This window comes from Palaemon carinicauda, chromosome 1 (genome assembly GCF_036898095.1).
Source record: "Palaemon carinicauda isolate YSFRI2023 chromosome 1, ASM3689809v2, whole genome shotgun sequence".
In the NCBI taxonomy this organism is placed as follows: domain Eukaryota; kingdom Metazoa; phylum Arthropoda; class Malacostraca; order Decapoda; family Palaemonidae; genus Palaemon; species Palaemon carinicauda.
In genome coordinates, this window is record NC_090725.1 from 175,748,206 (window position 1) to 175,771,090 (window position 22,885).

Sequence of the window (22,885 nt, forward strand, 5' to 3'; positions counted from 1 at the left end):
AGAGCATCTATTTATCTATTGGTCTGCCTATCAATTTATAGATATGTCCAAGCCAAGTATCCATCTACCTATTTGGGTAATAAGATTTCTCATCTGATATTATTATTATTATTATTATTATTATTATTATTAGCTAAGCTATAACCTTAGTTGAGTAAGCAAGATGCTATAAGCCAAGGGGCTCCAACAGGGAAAAGTAGCCCCGTGAGGAAAGGAAATAAGGAAATAATTAAACGATATAAGAAGTAATGAACAATTGAATGAGATATTTAAAATACATTAACAACTTTGAAAAATATATTTTATATATAAACTATAAAAAATTATGTCAGCCTGTTCAACATAGAAACATTTGCTGCAAGTTTGAACTTTTGAAGTACCACTGATTCAACTACCCGATAAGGAAGACCATTACACAAGTTGGTCACATCAGGACAAAACTTCTAGAATAGTGTGCAGTACTGAGCCTCATGACGGAGAAGGCCTGACTATTACAATTGACTGCATGCCTAGTATTATGAACAAGATGGAACTGTCCGGGAAGACCCGACTGTAAAAGATGGTCAGAATTATGAAAAATCTTATGCAACATGCACAATGAACTGATTTGACGACGATGTCAGAGAATATTATCTAGATCAGGAATAAGAAATTGATAGACCGTAAGTTTCACTCTCTCTCTCTCTCTCTCTCTCTCTCTCTCTCTCTCTCTCTCTCTCTCAGAAAAACATGACATCATGAACCCCTGTTTGGTTAACTATTTTGACGATGTTAGTTCCAAGTCGTTTAGTGAGGACACCAGGATAGTTTTTTTTTTTTTTTTTTTTTTTTAATAATTCTATAGTTTTTTTTTACAATTTCAACTTGTTTCCCATGTGGCAAATTGTTTTACATTATCAGAGAGTAATAGAGGAAAAAAATAGCCATGCATAATTTGGTAGTATCTGGAGAGCGTGGCCTTGTACACAAATAGCTATTGTTCTTCCATTTTGGTAAATGAATATACTTCCAAGCATGTAGGTAGGAAAGGAATGGCTGAAATATGATTGTATGTGGATGAAATCATGCTTCATTATCTGTAATATCCAACGAAATTGATTATCCCAACACAATCAGTACATGTGGGGATTTTTATCTAAATTATTGAGTGGGAACTTTTTAGTCCAGGAAAGTCTCCCTACGTCAGTTACTTAAAGATCAACAGGGGAGTATAAGGAGCACTAACACTCGGGGCACAAACACCATGTTAATAACTTTAATGACGTAGTTCACTAACCATCACTCTTAAAATCAAAAAAAAAAAAAAAAAGGAAATTTTACTCTATCCATAGGCCTAGAAACTCCACATATGAAATTAAGGTAATTTGATGGTCTACTCTACCTTTGTCAGGTCTAAGGTCATCTGCACTCTAGGCTCTGTTTCGGCTCCGTCCCAGGGACCCCAGTGAGATACTGGCCAGGAATCTTACGTTAAGTAATTAAAGACAATAACAAAAATGGGAGCAGCAGAGTATAAAATAAAGTTAAATGGGGATCTTCACCTTCAAAGCATTAAGTTAAAGAGCATACACTCGCTGATACCAACTTACCTATATCTACAGCGGGTTACTCTCAACATTTTAGGTGATTCTGACCCGTCCTGTAGCATATATTGATAAAATTCATATAATGGGGTTAAAGATACCGAAGTTTGTAATCTATTCCAAATAATTTATTACAACAAAAAAGAGAATCAGAGAAACTCAATAATGATTTATTCACATGGTGAAATTAATAAGTGAAAAGTATTATCAGAGTAACTCAATAATGATTTATTCACATGGCAAAATTGATGAGTGAAAAGAGAATCAGAGTAACTCAATAATGATTTATTCACATGGCAAAATTAATAAGTGAAATATTAACCACAATTTACAATAGAAAATATTGAAATTAATAAACTGAATTAACACGTGGGATTAACCCTAAAATGGAATAGATAAAATCAAAAACTTATGATGAACAACTTGTGCGGTAGGCTGCTGTGAAATCCCAACATGTGGTCAGTGACCTCAAGCAATTACCAACAGACCAAAAATTGAAAGTACATTAATTTCCATGGACGCAGCCCGAAAGGTGTAATGCTAGTTACCTAAACATAACTTATGAGAAAAATAGAAGCTTATCTAATGGGGGAAGTGCCATTAATTGAACTCACAAGATATATCCTGGGCGCCCGTGTTCTGAGAGTGGCGGTCTTCAGTTTTGCCTCACTAGGCCTACAGCACTTGTTTAGTGGAGTCAATGGCCCTTTCCAACTCGCCCCCAGTGTGGATCAGAGGTTTCTGTGGAACTGGCTGCCTTTTCTCACTAACACTCAAGGTATCTGCTTATCCTCATCCTTTGTGGAATCTGGGTCCGTTATTGTGCAAGAGGACAGGCTAGTGGGGAGAGTGGGAGCACGAGGTTGACTCAGGGCTCTATTGACCCTGGCTTGACAGTTCCGCTTAGCACCGTGGCCTGTAACTTTGTGAGGTCAAGTTCATGTCCACCTTCCCTACCAAAGAAGGTGCATCTCAATGCATAGGCCAGCGGTCTTGAGGTGCTAACTCTAATTAAGGACAGGCTTGAAACACTTGTGACTTGTGAGCTTTAAGCAATACACTTAATTAGAATACAAGGAGAAATCTTGCAACTTCTGGGGACAAATATAATCCTAACTCTAAACATCTGGCATACAAAACAAAAAGGAAACTAATGGGTAATCGGCAAGTCGGGCTTACGTGCGTGGACAACCATACCTCCTAGACTAGCAGACTTGAGTTATATTAGAGAGATTTAAAGTACCTAAATACTTAAGGTAAAATAATGAATACAAAAGTATTTATCTTGAGACACTCGCTTAGGGAAGAATCAATACTCGCATTTTCCCTGCCGTGACTTCACGAACAATAACAATGTCTACCTATAAACTGTGAAGAAGAAGAGTAGTGAAGAAAATTCTTCACACCCTGGGGATAAAGGGAGGAAGAAAAGAGAAGGGCTAGTGTAGACAAATGCAATGTGGGTTAGATGTTAGTATATATGCGATGAGTATACTAAATGGATAAGTAATGAATGTGATTCCTTGAGCTATGCTAGGTTAGCAATTGGCATTAAGTTGAACCGCAACCGCGTACGAGGTAAATGCAAAATACGATGACAAGCGAGAGTCAAACCAAAGTGGTACGATTACAAGCGGAAGTAAAACGAAGTTAACTGTGACCTAGTATAAAAGAGTAACTACAACTGCAAGATAAGAGCGGAGAGAAGGACAAATCAAAACTTCAGTAGCCCTTCTCATGGGTGCTCGGGCAAACAAGGTTGATGAAGACTATGCAAAGCTACTACAAGACCTCCTGGAACAGGGCCCGTGCACGTTCAGCAGAGGCCTGCGCAGGTCTGCCGTGGCGGGGCGCCGCTGTGACTACAGGAGACATAGCATCGGCTGTGATGCCAACATCTCTCTCGGCCAGTTGGTCTTTAGGAGGCAAGTCGAGATATTCGAGAGGAGGGGTTTTTAGGAGGCTCCTCCTCACATGCTTCGGATAGTGTTTGGCTATTTTCGTTAACCTTCAAAGGTATGAGTCGGTTGACTGGACGCACATACTCTCCATTTGTGGACTGGAGTTTGACTGTTCTGATATATCCATCTCGACCTTGATATACTTCGAGTGTACGGGTCAAAGGGTACTCTTCTCGACTGACCTCCTCTACAATCAACAGTCATAAATCTCCAACCCTGGGGATGGTTGGGTGGAGGCGATTAGACTTCTGGTGTCGTTCTCAAAGGGAACTTACATAGTCATACTTCCACCTCTTCAGGAATGTTTGCAGCATGTTGGTCAGTTTCTGGTAATCATTATGGAGGATGTTCCCCTCTCTTAAAGGAGGATCAGTCAAGTTAGCCAGGTGGACTTGAGGTGCCAATGAGAGGGTTTGACCATAGAGTAGGTGGCTTAAAGTCAAAGGCGTGTCAATGGGGTCGTCCGCATCCAGATATGTTAGAGGCCGATCATTCACCACGCATTCGACTTCTCGGACTAAGGTCACAAACTCATCATACATAGGGTGGCAACGGTAAGTAGCTTTGCGCAGGTTGAGCTTGGTAAACCCAATCAATCGCTCATAAAACCCTCCTTGACATGGGGCTCGAGGAGTCATGAACTTCCAAGTGAGGTTGTGGGCACGTTTGAACCCGTCGATAAGAGGGTGTTGTATGAGCTCTGTCAAGAGTGTCTAACCAGCTTGAAAGGTTGAGGCATTGTCGGACACAGGGCACTGGGACATCCCAAATCAGGCAGCAAACCTTCATATCGCTTGGACTAGTTCCAAAACTGTCAAGGAAGAAGTAGTTTCTAGAGCTACCGCCCGCGTGGCAGCGCAGGTAAACTGCAATACGTAGACCATGTTCACATGTGAACGGTGCACCTTGAAGCCGCCAGTGTAGTCCAGTCCAGTTACTCTGAAAGGGACCTCAGCGTTGAGGCGGTTGAGGTGTACTGGAGCTAACGATGGTGTTGGGTAGAGCTGGCCTAGTACTCTTTTGCAATGTATGCACCGTTTGAGAATCTTCTTCACTCGTTGTCATATTCGGGGCAGCCAAAATTCCTTGCGCAAGTGAACAAGAAGAGTGGAGATGTTACAGTACAGCAGCACTTTATGCCAGTGCTCAACAATAAGTCTCAAGAGAGCACAGTGGGACTCTAGGAGAATGGGGTTCCTGTAGCCAGACTCCGGGGGTGCATCACTGAGGCGGGAACAACCTCTTAGAACACCGTTATTGTAAATATAGGGATTTCGTTGTCCAATAAAGGCACGTTCATCAGACGTCAACAAGGTGGGTTTACCTTGCAATTGTCGTAATATATAGGGGGTAACTGGCCCCCTGTGACACACGAATGATGGCAGTAAGTGGTCTTCGTGGGAACCTGCAGACTAAATGGGGGAATTTGTGCTCGGCCCATCTGCTTGTCAGGCGCAGCAAGGCTGCATAGCCCCTAACTGTCTCATCAAGAGATGAGAAATGAGCAAATTTTTGAGTTTGCGGTGGCAAAAGTCTGATGGGACAGGCTTTTATCTCCCATTCAGTAGGGAATTTGCTTTGGTCCGGGTAAGCTGAGACGTCGATCAGCCAGGCTGGGCCATGAAGCCATAAGTTGGACTTGAGGACGACTTTGGCGGCTACTCCCCGCGACGCCAGGTCGGCGGGATTGCAGGACGTGGGGACATGCTTGAGAAGCAACCGACAGTTCAACCTTATACGGTTTATCTCCTCAACCCTATTGAGAACATATGGGGACGTGCTCTGCCGGCTGTGTACCCACTGCAGGGCCGTGGAGGCATCGGACCACACTGTTGTAGAGATGTATGTTTCTGGACGTAATTCTATCAGATACTGGGCTAGTCGGCATCCAAACAGGAGTGCAGTCAATTCAAGCTTGGGAATGGACTGACTCTCGTCCAATTCCAGCATACGTTTAGGAGTAACTCGTGTCTTGGCTGTGATGAGCTGGCATTTACCTTCAACTGTGACCACGTAGGAAGCCATTCCAAAGGCTTGCTTGGAGGCATCTGCAAACATATGTAATGCAGCCTGGTGACCTTGATGTACATTTCGAGGCACCTTAATGTTCTCGAGACCCTTATATCTCTTAAGTATGACATCGAGCTCGCGGATCAATTCTTCACTATGGCGGCAGTCCCAACTCTGATCCATCATTCAGAGTTTCTGAATGAAGAGCTTGCCAAGGACAGTGACTGGCGAGATCAAGCCAACAGGGTCGTATATGGACGAAAACAGAGAGACAACCTTCCTTTTGGTGTTGACGTGCGAGTAGTCCTCTGACATCAGTTCTGAGGGGAGCTTGACAGTTAATATGTCATCAGCGCTGTTCCAGCCCAGACCGAGGTAATCTTGGGGGGCCCATTTTGGTGAAGTCTCCCGAGACAGGGGCATTAGTGGTCCATTTGGCATAATTCTTTCTATTATGCCGTTGGAAGTTGTCAATGTAGAAGCGCTAGGCAAAACTACTCGCTTGAGCATCCAGATGGTGTTGGATTGTCTGGTTGACCAAATATGGGCTCGAGGTTGCAGCAAACAGGACCACCTTGAAGCGGTACGCAACAACTTCCGTCATACTGGAGACCTTAAAGAAAAGAAACCAACAGTAATCACGGTGTTCATGAGCAATCTCTATCTGCAGGAAAGCCTTAGAGATGTCTGTCGTCAAACCAAATGGCTTTTCCCTACACTGGAGGATCATGTACTGAATTTTTTAGGCCAAGTTTGGGCCGGTGTAAAAGGATTCATTCAGAGACCTTCAATTCGGTCCCGATTTAGCCGAGGCATTGAATACTATGCGCATCGGTGTGGAGGTGGAACTTTTGAGGACAGGATGATGTAGTATGAAGTGCATTTGTCCATCATTATGACGTTCTAGCTTTACCGGTTCAATAAAGCCCTCCTTTATGGCCTGGTATTTAATGAATAACTGAGGGTCCTTAGATTTTTTAAGGGACATCAGCTTGTCACAAGCCCTACCAAAATTAATCTCCAGTCGGCTATCGCTCTTGAAGGGTAGTTGCACCATGTATTTCCTGTTTGCATACCGAGTAGTACGCTTGAAGAGATCAACGGCCTGTGCCTCAAGATGGCTGAAGGGTTCATTGCTTATACCCACAGCATCGAGTTTTCAAAGATTCTTGACGGGGGGCTCCACTCCCACAGGGTCTGTTACGCTGATGCGGTTTAGTGTGAGCGACAGACTATCGACCTCTGGGGGTTCTGTCCCTTCCCGTGACCAGTCTGGCAGCTCTCCGCAAACCACGTATCCACCTGGTGTACTGAACAAGTTGACACCCTTGATGTGATTGCGGTTGAGGAGTCGGGGAAGATAATCGGCTCCGAGGATGATCTCTATGACAGTCGCATTGTCATCTGGCTGCCTGTCTACAAGACGTATATCACTAGCCTCTTGAGTGAAAACTGCATGGGTATATCCAGTCGTCCTTATGTTCTTCCCCCCGTTCGGGTTAACGATGGCAAAGACCGTATGCTTGCGGCGACCAATTTTCAAATTGAACTATACCAATTCTGAACATTGAGGTGGTTCGCCCATGTTGAACGAGTTGAGTCGGAACATGATTTTTCCGACAGGAGCAAGGTTCAGTGACTCAGACTACATTGGGATGCACGAATGTGCGTTGGGCACCGCAATCCAAGAAAACTTGAGTGGTGTGTTCAAGTTTTCCATTAACTAGATTACCAGTAAAGGTGGGTAGAACCGCAGGGTTTATTTCATTCGCCTGGTTAGTTTGTTCAGTCTCACTCGAGGCTATATAGTTAAGTTGAGCAGAAGGTGGGTCTGCTCTTGGCCCATCATGTTGGTGAGCCACGGTCAAGATGTTAGGACAGAGGCAATTTGTGACCACGTTGGCAGTTTCTGCATAAAACATGGGAGGTGCTATCACGGGCAACATGTTGCATTAAAAGACATTTAGTGTAACGGCCTAGTTGGCTCAACGGCATCAATCAACTATTTGAATTGGGGAACCGGGGTCATTTGGTGGATGAGTGACCGTCGGGGTCACAGAAAAGACAATTGAACCGTACAGAGTTACCTGCTGGGTGGGGAGCTCTGGCAGGCTCCAGTGCATGCTTCTTACTGGGTTTTGCTGGGTTGTGGGTATGGATGGTGTCTTAGGCTTCAGAGCACCACTGGTTGCTCTAGGGAAGGGCGTAGCCAATTTCATAGTTAAATTGCTCTTTACTCCAGAGTTAGAAGGTTTAACAGGAAGCTGCTTGGCTCCGTCAACAGTTTGGCTAGCTCCTTCGTGCGTGTATGTTTGTATAGTCCGTCCTTTAACTCTTGCAAGGACACGGATGTACTATTGCAATGACGATAAACTGTCTCCAAGAGAGTGGGGTTTAGCTTAATCAGGATGGCATGCTCCAACAGATTTTCGGACAAGGGGGCTTTGGTCACTTTCACGTAATCTTCCTCAGCATTGTTCCACTCCATCAGAAACCGTCTGAAGTCCAGGCCATCATCCACCAGGGGAGTCATACTAAAGAGCTTATTATGCAGCAAATTACTGTCAAGATCAGGGGATTCGTATTCCTGGACGAGGTTAACAATGGTCCTCTCGTACAAACCCTCTGTCCAAATCCTGTTTCCAGCAAAACGCCGGGCTGGTCCTTTTAGGCACCGTAAAAGGATCTTGTACTTATCCGCTCGGGAATGTTTGGGAGACTCGTGGATGGTTTGATGGAACAGGCTTTACCAACCCGTCCAACAGTCCCTACGACCTTCAAAGATGTGGGGATCAGGATCAGAGGCAATGGACACATAAACAGTATAAGGATTTGTGCCAGGTGTTTGATTCTGGGTTTGGTCGCCAGTGGACTTATGGAACACAATGCTACTGAAGGCCGTTTCAATTCGTTTGGCACAGTCAACCAGCATTGGGTAATTCGTCACAACGATCGGATGTTTATAACGAGACCGCCAAAACTGTCTGTATTCATTAAGTTTGTCCCTGATCCCTTCGATGTGAACACTAAAGTGATCCAACCCGGGTGACATCATGCTCAATAGATCAACTATGAAGGGCCAGATCTACGTCCTCACATAGAAATTTGAAATCGACCTCCTATTGCTCAAGCCGTGAGTTAAGTTCCTCCAAGCTGAGAGGTTTAGCCTGAGGTTGTGGAGGGTTACCGAGATTAAGAATTTGTAAAGACATTTTGGATGAAACCCGTGGATGTGCGGAGTTTGCAAATTCAAAGTTAAAAAATTCTCAAGATTTCTGGGTACGTCTGAGGAATGGAAACACACCTTACTCAAAGGGTTTGGGAAACTTATGCGGCTATGTATGTACAAAAAATGACCAATTGGATTGGTTACATCTACAATGAGAAAATATGGTAAGTGGCAACGGCAATTTACAACTATACTAAAAAAATGACAGAAGTAAATAAAATTTAGATACACTCGCAAAAATTACTCAACGTCACTAGTAGCACATGGAAATTACAAAGATACTGATGTTACAAAAATTATGACTACAAATTGAAACCAGAGGTTAACATACGTGCAGTCCACTATTACAAAATTACGGGTGCACAAGGTAGGCACCAAACAATTCAAAAACAGTCACACGCGCTCGGAGGCAACAACTGTGAACAACAGTCGCACAGAGGCTAAACTTGAAATTACCTCATGCAGAGGATAACTAAATCTCACTCACAACAGACCACATTACATAAAGCTTTCCTCACACAAAGGTTAAACGCAAAATTTCCTCACAAAAAGGACAAAAGTAATTACGCTAAGGCTGAGGGTAAAATCAGTGACGCACTTGTTAAGTGGTAATTACAAGTAAAATAAGATACGCTACACATGGGTGAGACGACCTTTAAAAAAATTTTAAGTGTCTACGAGAAGTTGTAGACTTAGCAATATCGCGGTAAAAGTTCTGTGACCAAGGACACGGGGTTAAGCTTACAAGAGGCGTTAGTAAGAAAATTACAGCCCTTGCAGAAAGGGTGATAAACCGAGGTACAAAAATTATGGAAAAAGCAGATTGGCAAATTAAGTCGAACAGAGCAAAATGAAGAGTTCTCGCCTGAACAGTAAACAATGAAGTGTGAACAAACTTTTTGGTTAGATGCCAAAATTAGGTGAACAGATCATATGAACTGACGTGCATAGAACTTCGCAAGTTAACAGTAAAACATGCGGCATACAACATAAATCAGTGACCTGAACATAACTCAAGTTCTGTCGTCTCAGAACTCATAAATAAACATGGTTACACTGTCTTCCTTAAGCGTGTGTCAAATACCATAAAATTACATAAAACTCTTCTCTCGTTCCAACTCAAGTCTGGGCATTACACTTTCTACAATGTGGCTAGTGCATGTGGATAAGCGTGATATAGCGAGGTACTTAATGCTTAATCAAGCTAGGTTACGTTACAGATTTAAGGATCCAAAGTCAAAGGTAAGAGATCCAGTTCAAAGGACTACTTGTGTGGAGATTTTTATCTAAATTGTTGAGTGGGAATTTGTAAGTCCGGGAAAGTCTCCCTACGTCAGTTACTTAAAGATCAACAGGGGAGGATAAGGAGCACTAACACTCGGGGCACAAACACCCTGTTGATAACTTTACTGACATAGTTCACTAACAATCACTTTTATAAAAGGAAATAGTACTCTGTCCTGAGACCTAGAAACTCCACACTTGAAATTAAGGTAATTTAATGGCCTACTCCAGCTTTGTCAGGTCTAGGGTCATCAGCACTCTTAGGCTCTGTTTCATCTCTGTCACAGGGACCCTAGTGAGATGCTGGACAGGAATCTTACGTTAAGTAATTAAAGACAATAACAAAAAAGGGAGCAGTGGAGTACATTAATCCCTTGAGGTACGAGTTTAATCCGTTCCGCGACCGAGCGTGTATTTCAATTTCCTCGTATCTCAGATGAATTTTTCCCATATAAAATAACTGAAAACAAATTAATCCGTTCCCACCCGCTGAAAAAAACGCTAAAAACAGTATATCACAAAGGAAAAACATCTTTATAATTGTTGTAATAAACATCCTACACTAACAAAATAACAAAGGCTATAAACTGGTTATGAAATGTAACATTATTATGGAGTTCTTACCTTCGAGGAAGACTGTAGCAGCTAATGGCCGTGTGTGTGGAAGAGGAGGAGGGAGAGAGGACGGGGAGGAGAGAGATTTGACGTCAACACGTTTAGTACGCAACACTTTTGTAACACTACGTAACATAACCTTAACTTTAAATTCAACTTAAATGAAATTAAACTTGAAATTTAACTTGAAATTAGCTTACTGTACACACACTTAAAAATAAAATGTTAATTCTACATTTGTTTTCATTTTCCTTTTTTTTTTTTACTTTTCTTCTTCCGGCTTGGCTCTTTTTGCCTCTCTTTCACCTGCACTTTTTGACGGCCTTTTTAAAAGGCACCTATCTAGGGATGTTTGTTTTTGTCTCCCCTTCAATATTTTCTGAAAATGATGCACGCAAGTGTTGTCACCCAAGGCTAACGCACGACCACTCGCCAACTTGTTTGGGTGCCTCTTTTCCATAAAATTAGAAAACTCCTGCCACTTTGCTAGCATGTCTTTGATTTTTGCCGTAGAAAGGCGGCCCTCGTCTTCCACCTCCTCCTCGCTACTGAGCTCCTGCAACGCCTCAGAAAAAGTCATCTCCTGGAGCTTGATCAATTCTTGTGTCGTGAACTCTTCCTGATGCTCCTCGGCAAAGTCGTTCACGTCTTCCTCGTCTAACTCCAGCCCCATGGACTTTCCAAGAGATACGATTTCATCCATCACAACAGGGTCTGTTGTATCGAACCCTTCAAAGTCCCTCTCAGCGACGGAAGCTGGCCACAATTCCTTCCACGCTGAATTAAGAGTTCATCTCGTGACACCCTGCCATGCATCATCTACAATTTTCAAACAATGAACGATGTTGAAATGTTCTCTCCAAAATACCCGAAGGGTGAGATTTGTGTTGTCTGTGATATCGAAGTATTTCTTGAACAAATGCTTCGTGTATTATTTTTAAAAGTTGGAAATAACTTGTTGGTCCATGGGCTGGAGGAGCGGCGTGGTGTTGGGCTGGAGATAAAGGACCTTAATGAACTGGAATTCATCAAGAATGTCCTCTTCGAGACCAGGAAAGTGACCAAGAGACATTTCAATGGCAGGTTTTTCTCAGCCAAATATTTTTTAACTGCCGGACCAAAGCACAGATTAACCCATTCTGTGAAGAAATGCCGGGCAACCCAAGCCTTAGCATTAGCGTGCCATATCACTTGCAGTTTCTCTTTCAAGTTGCTTTAGCTCTTGAAAACACGTGGGTTTTCCGCGTGGTACACCAGCAGTGGCTTGACCTTACAGTCACTGCTGGCATTGGCACACAAGGCTAGAGTTAACCGGTCATTCATGGGTTTATGGCCCGATAGTCTTTTCTCCTCTGCCATGATGAAAGTCCTCCTGGGCATCTTCTTCCACAAAAGGCCAGTTTCATCGCAGTTGAAGACTTGTTGGGGAATGATGCCATGTTGGGTAATAACCGAGGCAAAGGTTGTGATGAAGTCCGTCGCGGCTTTCGCGTCGGAACTTGCTGTTTCCCCATGCCTCACAACCAAGTGTATCCCAGTCCTTTTCTTAAAATTATCCAGCCAGCCACGAAAGGTTTTGAAGTTTTCTACTGGCGTCGAAGTCTCCCCTTTCTCGGCTGCTTGCTTCCCTTTCAAGTCCTCGTAGATTCGACTGGCCTTCTCGCATATGATAGTCTCGGTCACGTTATCTCACACCAATTGTTTCTCCTTTATCCAAATCAAAAGAAGCCTCTCCATCTCGTCATGAATATCACTACGGAGCTTGGAAAGGATGGTTACTCCTTTGGAAGGCTTCGAGTTCTTTATAGAATCCCTCTGCTTGAGGATAGTACATATAGTTGACGTACTCCTCTCGTAATGGTGTGCCAGCTCAGTCACTCTTACGCCACTCTCATGTTTTGTGATTATTTCATGCTTCATCTCAATTGTCATTACATGCTTTTTCTTCTCACTACCCTTGTTTGCACTCGCTTGCTTTGGACCCATTGTTTATTCATTAATTCTGCACTGATTCAAGCAGTAAACACGTTAAAAAAGCAAACAATACGGCCGATGCTCGGAGATAACTTTACGCAATGGAGATCCGACGGGAGAGACCGGGTGATGCTGTCCTCATGATCAGCCTCTTGCACATGCGGCCACATGACGGCCTCATAGGGAACTACTGTACCTCGTATCTCAAATTTTTCCTCGTATCTCAGAATAGAAATTTGCTCAGAACTCTCCTCGTATCTCAATTTTCTCGTATGTTGGGTCGCTCGTATCTCAAGGTATTACTGTATAAAGTAAAGTTAAATGGGGATCTTCACCTTCAAAGCATAAAGTTAAAGAGTGTACACTCACTGAACTAACTTACCTATATCTACAGTGGGTTACTTTCAACATCTCGGGTGCTTCTAACCCGTCCTATAGTATAAATTGATAAAATACATATAATGAAGTTAAAGATACCAAAGTTTTAATCTATTCCAAATAATTTATTACAGCAAAAAAGAGAATCAGAGTAACTCAAATTCACAAGGCAAAATTAATAAGTGAAAAGAGAATCAGAGTAACTCAATAATGATTTATTCACATGGCAAAATCAATAAGTGAAAAGAGAATCAGAGTAACTCAATAATGATTTATTCACATGGCAAATTAATATATGAAAAGAGAATCAGAGTAACTCAATAATGATTTATTCACACGGCAAAATTAATAAGTGAAATACTAACCCCAATTTGCAACACAAAATATTGAAATTAATAAACTGAATTAACATGTGGGATTAACCCTAAAACGGAATAAATAAAATCAAAATCTTATGATGAACAACTTGTGCGCTAGGCTGCTGTGAAGTCGCACCATGTGATCAGTGACCTCAAGCAATTACCAACGAACCAAACATTAAAAGTACATTAATTTTTATGCACGCTGCCGAAAAGGTGTAATGCCAGTTACCTAAACTTATGAGACAAATAGATTATCTAAAGGAGGAATGGCCATTAATTGAACCCACAAGATTCTGTATATCCTGGGCGCCCGTGTTCTGAGAGTGGGGATCTTCAGTTTTGTCTCACTAGACCTACAGCACTTGTTTAGTGGAGTCAATGGCCCCTTCCAACTCCCCCCCCCCCCCCTCCAGTCTGGAATAGAGGTTTTTGTGGAACTGGCTGCCTATTCTCACTAACACTCAGGGTATCTGCTTGTCCTCATCCTTTGTGGAATCGGGGTCCGTTATTGTGCAAGGGGATAGGCTAGTGGGGGAGAGTGGGAGCACGAGGTTGACTTGGGGCCCTATTGACCCTGGCTTGGCAGTTCCGCTTAGCACCATGGCCTGTAACTTTGTGAGGTCAAGTTCATGTCGGCTGCATCCGCCGTCCCTCCCAAAAAAAGGAGCATCTCAATCCATAGGCCAGCGGTCTTGAGGTGCCAACTCTAATTTAGTGCAGGCTTGAAACAATTGTGACTTGTGAGCTTTAAGTAATACACTTATTTAAAATACAAGGATAAATCTTGCAACTCCAGGGGACAAAGATAATCCTATCTCTAAACATCTGGCATACAAAAATAAAATGAAACTAAAGGGCAATTGTCAAGTTGGGCTTACGTGTGTGGACAACCATACCTCCTAGACTAGCAGACTTGAGTTGTATTAGAGGGATTTAAAGTACCTAAATACTTAAGGTAAATTAATGAATACAAAGTATTTATCTTGAGACACTCGCTTAAGTAAGAAGTAACTCCCACTTTTTCCTAGTCGTGACGTCACGAACAATAACAATTATTACTTATAAACTGTGAAGAAGAGTGGTGAAGAAAATTCTTCACAGTACAGTCAGTGTCTCCAATTGATGTTAGTTGGCCTAATATTATGTTCTTCGTATTTCAAACTTGAGAATTTATTTTGTATCATCATCATCATCATCATCATTATTATTATTATTATTATTATTATTAGTAGTAGTAGTAGTAGTAGTAGTAGTAGTAGTAGTAGTAGTAGTAGTGGTGGTGGTGATTTTGTCGTTGCAAGTGTTGTCTTTAAAGCGTTATAAAGTATAGATAGCTGAAGTCATAGTGAGCTACGAAACAAAAATATATGAAAGAAATCGCCGCATTTAGCGAACTCCCCACCCACATATCAACCCATCTAGTTATGGTGGAACACGCCAAACACTTGTTAGTAAATAAGCTACATAGCAGTGACGTTTCAGCGACTCATTCCTCTTTACAATGAAGTCTATAAGAATTGAATGTATGAAACAAATACTGTCACGGCCTTTTGAATCGTTGCCAACAAAGATGGAACACTTGCCTTTGTGATAACAAACACGCATGACTTCCTAGCAGTACCAGATTCAATCAGTGTTTTTGGCTTTAGGCTCTGTACCCATAACCATATTTCTAATACTAACCTTTTGTTTTAAATAGTTAATAAGACTTCTATTTCACGCTGCCTTACATCAAGATCATTAGATATGCTAAAAGAAAGCTCCCGTAGGTTACCTGGTTTTCGCTGTAAATCGCATATTTAAGAATGCTTGCTTAATGGATTTTTGGGCTCAAGCCATGTCGTCCTGATGGAAGTTCCTAAAGGGTAGCTTCCTTGGGTATATTATAACTACGGCAATATTCCCAGAGAATTTACCTTAAGGTACCCAGAATTCTAACTCCTGGAGCGAATATCCCCAATAAAAGAACCAGGGATATCACGAAATATCAGAGGACGTATTCTTGACACGCCACATAGCAATCTGCACCCCGAACAGAGTTAACACTTCGAAGGGGTCAATTGGCAAGAAAACGAAAACGAGAAAGAAAGGAGAGCCGCTCGCAAGGTATCTCTCCTCTCCCGTTTCGTAAGCGTGCATTGCGCCGCTCACGGCGCCATCTGTATTCCTTTTTGCGTAGCTCAAATACTCGGTGTTTTTTCCCTGTGTTTATCGCAATTCTTGGATTATTTCAACTTATAATGCTTTCTTCAACTTCTTCTGCTTCTGATAAGTTGAGTATTATTTCTTTTATGTATAAATATAAGCTCTTGGTAATTTTAAAAGTGATTTGATAGTGATATCATTGTTACAAGAGCTGTTGCGTACCGGAGGCGTCCTGGACGCTATCGCTCGCTAGGTATGAGTTATATAGTTAGCCAGAGCGACGTTCCCGGCTGTTTTGCTTTAATAATTTGAGCTGTTTAGCGTTACATAGGATTTCTTTATATGATGCTTTGAGTATTTTTGTTTTGGCGAAGGATTTGCTGATTCTGGCCTACGCTAGATCTTGTAGCCTAGTCGTTTGGCCCTAGTACTTTCCTGCATGATAATCAGATTTCCGAATGTTTTAAAATTTTATTGAAGCTTTAGGCAGTTTTATACATTGAAGATTATGTTCATTTCTTCCAAGATAGTATACGAGTGAGTTTCGGTGATTTAGGTAATCGATTCTCTTTGCGCCTAGGCTAGTTGTCTATGGGGCCTTAGTATACTTTCTCACACTCCCCGGTTGCTCTCTTCTCTTCGGAGAAGGTGTGCAATCCCTTTCCCTCTGTTTAAGCCTTGGGCTTAACCCTAATGGTTTATCTGAATTGACTTTAGATACAACTATATCAGGGTGTTTCTGTTCCTTCCTGTTTCCAGTAAGTCTGGCTTCAGGGAGGGGGCAGGACATCAGAGTTCTTAGTCTGAGTCTGTTGATGTCTAGCTTGTGGTTGAGATTCCCTCGCTAGACTGACAACAGACATAGGAGGCTTAGCATCCTTAGTTCACTTTCGAAGGTTTCTGTACGAGATGATTCCTTCTTCTTGTGATCTAGCAGACTAGTCCTGTGTTGTTGTTCTCGGTGTGGAGGATAAGATCCTCTTTTCTGTGAATAGCAACGCCTTCCTTGCTTTGGTTCCGAGGGAGCTGGCAAGTATTGCTGGCCTCCCTCCTCGGATCTCCCCTAGGCTAAGATGAGTTTTCTTGGCTGCGGGCGATTCATTATTAGAGCAAGGTTGGCAGGACCCTCTTCTCCCTTTCCCCCTCTTTCCTTTGTGATGGCCTAGCCATTGCATTCCTGTCCGTCATTCTGCATCTGTACCTAGCATAGGTTAGGATGTGGGGTTGACTCAGTCCCTTGCCGGCCGGCACGCACTGCCGGCCGGCAAGTCTCTTCTGCTTTGAGTGCTGCCCAGACCTCCCTTGTTCTCTCATCCATGTTTGTCTGTAGAGCCAGATGGCATTGGTCAGGAAGCCTGAAGTTATATTTTCCCCTTCCTTATGTGCAATCTTTCGGGTTGCCGGGTTATGAGGTAGTACAGTCTCTTATCCCGGCATCCCTTCTGTTTTTCTTCTAGTGTTGTACTCTAGCCCGGCTGCCGACCTAAGTGGCTGGCAGCCGGGCAGTCGGAGTTCTCTGGTTCTTTTGCTGCCGGCCGGCATTGGTTGTATACCTTTGCCGGCCGGCTATATATCACACCATTGTCTGCTGGCCACTACGATTGGTGGCCGGCAGCCGGGTGCTATCTTGTGTAGTTGCCGGCCGGCAGCCGGGTGCTATCTTGTGTAGTTGCCGGCCGGCAGTCATTGCCGGCTGGCACATGCATTTGGACCAGCGTTCTTCCACCTTATAGTTCTTATATAGTATACTTTGGAACTAGTTAAGGTGTGTGCCGGCCGGCACATTACCTTCTATACTGTAGCCAGTATTTTTCAGTATAGTATATACTGTAGGGAGAAACCTATAGTATAGTATTTGTTACAACACTAAGTTTTTCTAACACTTTTGTGTTGTCTCGCACAACCCTTTGGTGTAACCTTACAGATAAAGAAAGTGAGTTCTTTCTTGTCTACTATCCAGCATTTTAAAATAATTTTTTGGGTGTGAGCTACACCTGTTTCCTCTGGAAACCATTCATTGGTTGTTCTAGAATAGATTGACCATACGATTTTATTATCTGGAAGGTTGCAGCAATTGACTGTGCGAGAAATACAAGTGTATGTCTTTCCTTTCTAGTTTAGTTGTGTTAAGCTATGTATATCCAGTGATACGTAGTTCACTTGATACTCATGGAATTTTCTTCTCTTTACAGGAGGACCATCCGAAGTGTGGAAGCGTTTTCTGCAACGTCCGCAGCAAGAACTTCTGCGGACATGATTTGTGTAGGAGGCACGCAGCATGCGCAGTCTCCAAAGGTGATTTCCGGTATTGGGACCCGCAGGTATGTAACGTGTGCACAAACCTGATTACTGAGGCTTTTGATTCCCCTAAGACGGTGGAGTCAAGGGACGCAGCAAGGGGGAAGCTTCGTACCTGGGTAAGGGGCTTTCAGAAGAACACTTCTGGGCCCTATCTTCCAAGTGAGAAGATGAGGGCTTACCTTTTCCCCAGGGTGTCAGCTGATGCAGTGATTCCCCAGCCCCAAGTGGAGATACCAGTGGTTCAGATCCCTGTGGATTCTGAAGTCGCGGACGACCTGCAGGACATCCAATTGGACGATAGGATGTCGGCGGTGTCCGAGCGTCTGGAAGATGACCTTCTGGCAGAAGACCAGGATGAAGAGCAGGCTCCAGACAATGAAGAGGAAGAGGTCGACGAGATGTCGGCTACTCCGGTTCAGGCCACTGAACTTATTCCCTCAACATAATCCTCTCTCCCAGATGAGCTGGGAAAGACCCTTTCCTCCATCGTTGGAATGATCCAACAGATGCAGAGGAAGAATAATGAGAAGGCGACTGCAATGGAGCTGGAGATGCGGAAACTTGCAGCATCACGTGGGCCCCAGAAGAAGCTCAGCGTGAAAGACCTTCCCCTGTGCTCAGATGTTAACCCTTGGAAGTATGCTGAGCACATGCCTATGACGACGGGAAAAATTGTCATTTCGGAGAAGTTGGGCTCAGTCCCCCTTGAGGAGGTGGAATTCTGGCCCAGCAAGGAGTCGTATCCGGACTGTTATGTCCGTCTAAGGAAGGAACCAGCCTCAAAGGAAGAAACAGAGCCGAAGGAGGTCATAGTTTTGGACCACGCTAAGGCTCAAGCTTTATTGTCAAGCTCGATGAAAGAGAGGGGCTTCTCAAACTCGAAGGTACCTGCTTTGAGTAAGAAGCACCCTTCCTTTGTGTCCTCTCCTTCTAGAGCCTTCCCCTTTATGCAGAAAGGGTTTACGGCTGTGCTGAATGCAGTCGAGGCAGGTAAGCCATGCCCCTCCTTGGAGGAGTGTAAACCTGTCTTTGGCCCTACCCATGGACCACAAGGACTGGAGGGACGTCCATCTTACCTTCTCAGTCGGGAAGTTGGAGGCTGATATTGCCGGACGTCAGTTCGGTGAGAACCTCCCCAAACTGTCTGACTTTCTTTTGCGAAGGGAACTTGAGACAAAAGAAAGACTTGCTGCCTTAATATCTCATCAAACAACTCTGGAGACAATGGCAAGGGACCCCAAGATCCATGAGATGTTCATGGTAGTGGCTAAGACACACCTAGTCACAGTGACGAAGGACCTTTATAGCTTCGTCAAAGCTAGGAGGGCTTGTAGGAAGTTCGTGTTTGCCTCGGCTGTGGTGAGGCACGAGCCAAGGAAGCTAATCTCCTCCAACATTTGGGGCAAAGACCTCTTCCCTAGCGAAGCGGTCAAGGAGGTTGTAGATAAGGCCGCCACGGAGAATAGAAACCTTCTCCAGAAGTGGGGCCTATCCCTCAAGAGAAAGTCTTCCCCGGATGAGGGTCCCAAATCAAAGAGGAAGACTAAGAAGACTAGGCTACCCTCTCGGCCAGCCAAGCTATTCGGACAGCAGCAGCGACAGCAATTTCCTATGCCTACAGTGCCCCAGATGGTGGCACAAACCCCGACCACGTACCAGTGGGTACCCCAAGCCGTGTCGACGCAGTCTCCGGCATTTAACCCAGCGTTCGAAGGGCAGTCAACTACCTTTCGAGCGAAGCCTAGAGGAGCAGCCAGAGGTTCCTCTAGACGCCCCTCAAGGGGGAGGGGATTCAGGGGTGGTCGCGGTCAAGGAGGCAAGGCCTCAGGGCAACAGCAGTCAAAGGGGGATGATACCGGTAGGAGGGAGACTTCAGAATTTTCGGGATCGGTGGACCTTTGATCCCTGGGCCCACAGCCTACTCAAGAATGGACTGGGCTGGAGCTGGTACAGCACTCCACCCCCGTGCCCTCGATTTTTCCAACACTCCACCCCAGTTCTGGAGGAGTACATTCAAGAACTGTTGGAGAAAAGGGTAATCCGAAGGGTAAAGTCCATCAAATTCCAAGGGAGGCTGTTTTGTGTTCCCAAGAAGGACTCAGAAAAACTCAGAGTCATTCTGGACTTATCGCCACTCAACAAGTTCATTGTGAACTGCAAGTTCAAGATGCTAACACTGCAACACATAGGTACCTTACTGCCCAAGAGGGCATTTACCATCTCCATAGATTTGTCAGACGCCTATTGGCACGTTCCAATCAATCGTCAACTCTCCCTCTACCTAGGGTTCAAGCTACATCGAAGACTCTACGCCTTCAGAGCCATGCCATTCGGGCTAAACATAGCCCCAAGGATTTTCACAAAGCTTGCGAGTGTAGCTCTCAAACAATTACGCCTAAAGGGAATCCAGGTGGTAGCTTACCTGGATGACTGGTTAGTGTGGGCAGCATCCAAGACAGAATGTTTGCAAGCTTCCCTACACGTGATCCAGTTCCTAGAGTATCTAGGCTTCAAGATCAACAGAAAAAAGTCTCGACTTTCTCCATCTCAAAAGTTCCAGTGGTTGGGAATCCACTGGGACCTAGTGTCACACTAACTCTCCATCCCGGCGAAGAAGAGGAAGGAGATAGCTGGTTCTGTCAAGAGATTTCTGGATTCCGAAAGGATATCAAGACGCGAATAGGAGAGAATGCTGGGTTCTCTCCAGTTTGCCTCAGTAACAGACCCGGTGCTAAGAGCACAGCTAAACGATGCAACCGGAGTTTGGAGAAGTTATGCATCAAACGCGCGAAGAGATCTGATAAGACCAGTTCCGCTTCGTCTACGTACGCTTCTCAGGCCTTGGTCCCAAGTCAGGCAACTAAAGAAGTCTGTACTTCTTCAGCCACCTCCCCCCTCGTTGACTATTCACACAGACGCCTCGAAGGAGGGGTGGGGAGGTCATTCTCATCGGGAGAAGGCCCAAGGGACTTGGTCCAATCTATTCAAGACATTTCACATAAACTTTCTGGAAGCTATGGCAGTACTCCTTACCTTGAAGAAAGTCTCCCCTTGTCGCTCGATCCACATAAGGTTGGTGCTGGACAGCGAGGTGATTGTGAGATGCTTGAATCGACAAGGATCGAGGTCACCACCACTCAACCAGGTGATGTTGGCCATCTTTCGACTGGCGGAAAAGAAGAAGTGGTACCTGTCGGCAGTTCACCTTCAAGGAGTCCGCAATGTGACAGCGGACGCTCTATCCAGGTTCACTCCGATAGAGTCGGAATGGTCCCTAGACGCAGGATCTTTCTCCTTCATCTTGAGTCAAGTCCCAGAACTGCAGATAGACCTCTTTTCAACGAAAGACAACAAGAAGTTACCCCTTTATGTGTCCCCGTACGAGGATCCCTTGGCGGAAGCAGTGGACGCGATGTCCCTCGACTGGAACAGATGGTCCAGGATTTACCTGTTCCCTCCTCACAACCTTCTGTTGAGGGTCCTCAACAAACTGAGATCTTTCAATGGAGTAGCGGCAATAGTGGCTCACAAGTGGCCGAACAGCGTGTGGTTCCTTCTGGCATTGGAACTACGGCTGAAGTGTCTACCGTTACCAGATCCAGTTCTGACCCAGCGAGTTCAGAAGTCGACTGTCTGCGCTTCATCACAGAAAACCCGGAACCTGCAGCTCATGATTTTCTCTCCCTAGCGGTGAGAAAACGTTTCGGGATTTCGAAAGACAGTATAGACTTCCTAGAGGAATATAAGTGCAAATCTACTAGAAGGCAATATGAGTCATCTTGGAGGAAATGGGTGGACTTTGTCAAGGCGAAGAATCCGCAAAAGATCTCGACGGACTTCTGCTTATCTTTCTTCATCCACCTCCATGGTCAAGGGTTAGCAGCCAACACAATATCAACGTGTAAATCTGCTTTGACAAGACGCATTTTATATGCCTTCCAGGTTGACCTCGCTAACGATATTTTTAATAAAATTCCGAAAGCCTGTGCTAGGCTCAGACCATCAGCACCTCCAAAGCCCATTTCATGGTCTTTAGATAAAGTCCTTCATTTCGCTTCGCTGTTGAACAATGAGGAGTGTGCTTTAAAGGATTTGACCCAAAAAGTTATTTTCCTATTTGCACTCGCGTCGGGGGCCAGGGTTAGTGAAACTGTAGCCCTCTCGAGAGAGGAGGGTCATGTTCAGTTCTTGGATGGGGGAGAACTGAACCTGTTTCCGGATCCTATGTTTCTCGCCAAGAACGAGTTACCCACCAACAGGTGGGGTCCCTGGAGAATCTGCCCTCTGAAAGAAGATGCATCTCTATGTCCAGTGGAATGCCTAAAGGTCTATCTTCGTAGAACTTCAGACTTCAGAGGTGGTCAACTATTCAGGGGAGAAACATCAGGCTCAAATTTATCACTGAAACAACTTAGGGCGAAAATCACCTATTTTATTCGCAGAGCGGATCCAGACAGTACACCCGCAGGTCACGATCCGAGGAAAGATGCCTCATCCTTAAATTTCTTTAATTGTATCGATTTTGAACATCTTCGTTCATACACTGACTGGAAGTCTTCCAGAGTGTTCTTTCGTCACTATGCGAAGCAAGTGGAGCAACTAAAGAGGTCTGTGGTAGCAGTGGGTTGTGTCGTTAACCCTGCTGTTTAACTCTGCGAGGAACAGTGGATTTAATTGGGACGATTAATTCCGGGGTGAGTGTGTAGTTATGAACTGTTCTACAAACTAAGTGTCAGGGCACTGGGTTGCCCACATTGACTGTTCCACTTTCAAAGGTGAACCTAGCATAAGTGCAGACATGTGTGCCGAGCGTTTCCAACGCTAATGTAACTGATTAGTAATACACACTTTTATAATTTTGATACCTCGGTATGTTAAAAGTGGCGCTAATGTTTTTCTTTCAGATAAACAAGTTCCTGTTTACTATCATGCTTATGCTTATTTGTTTGTTATCCTCCTCTTATATATATATAATGGTTGTTTAACCTCTTTTATTTATTGTTTGTCAATAAACTAGATCTTAGGAACCTTGCGTCGCCTTCA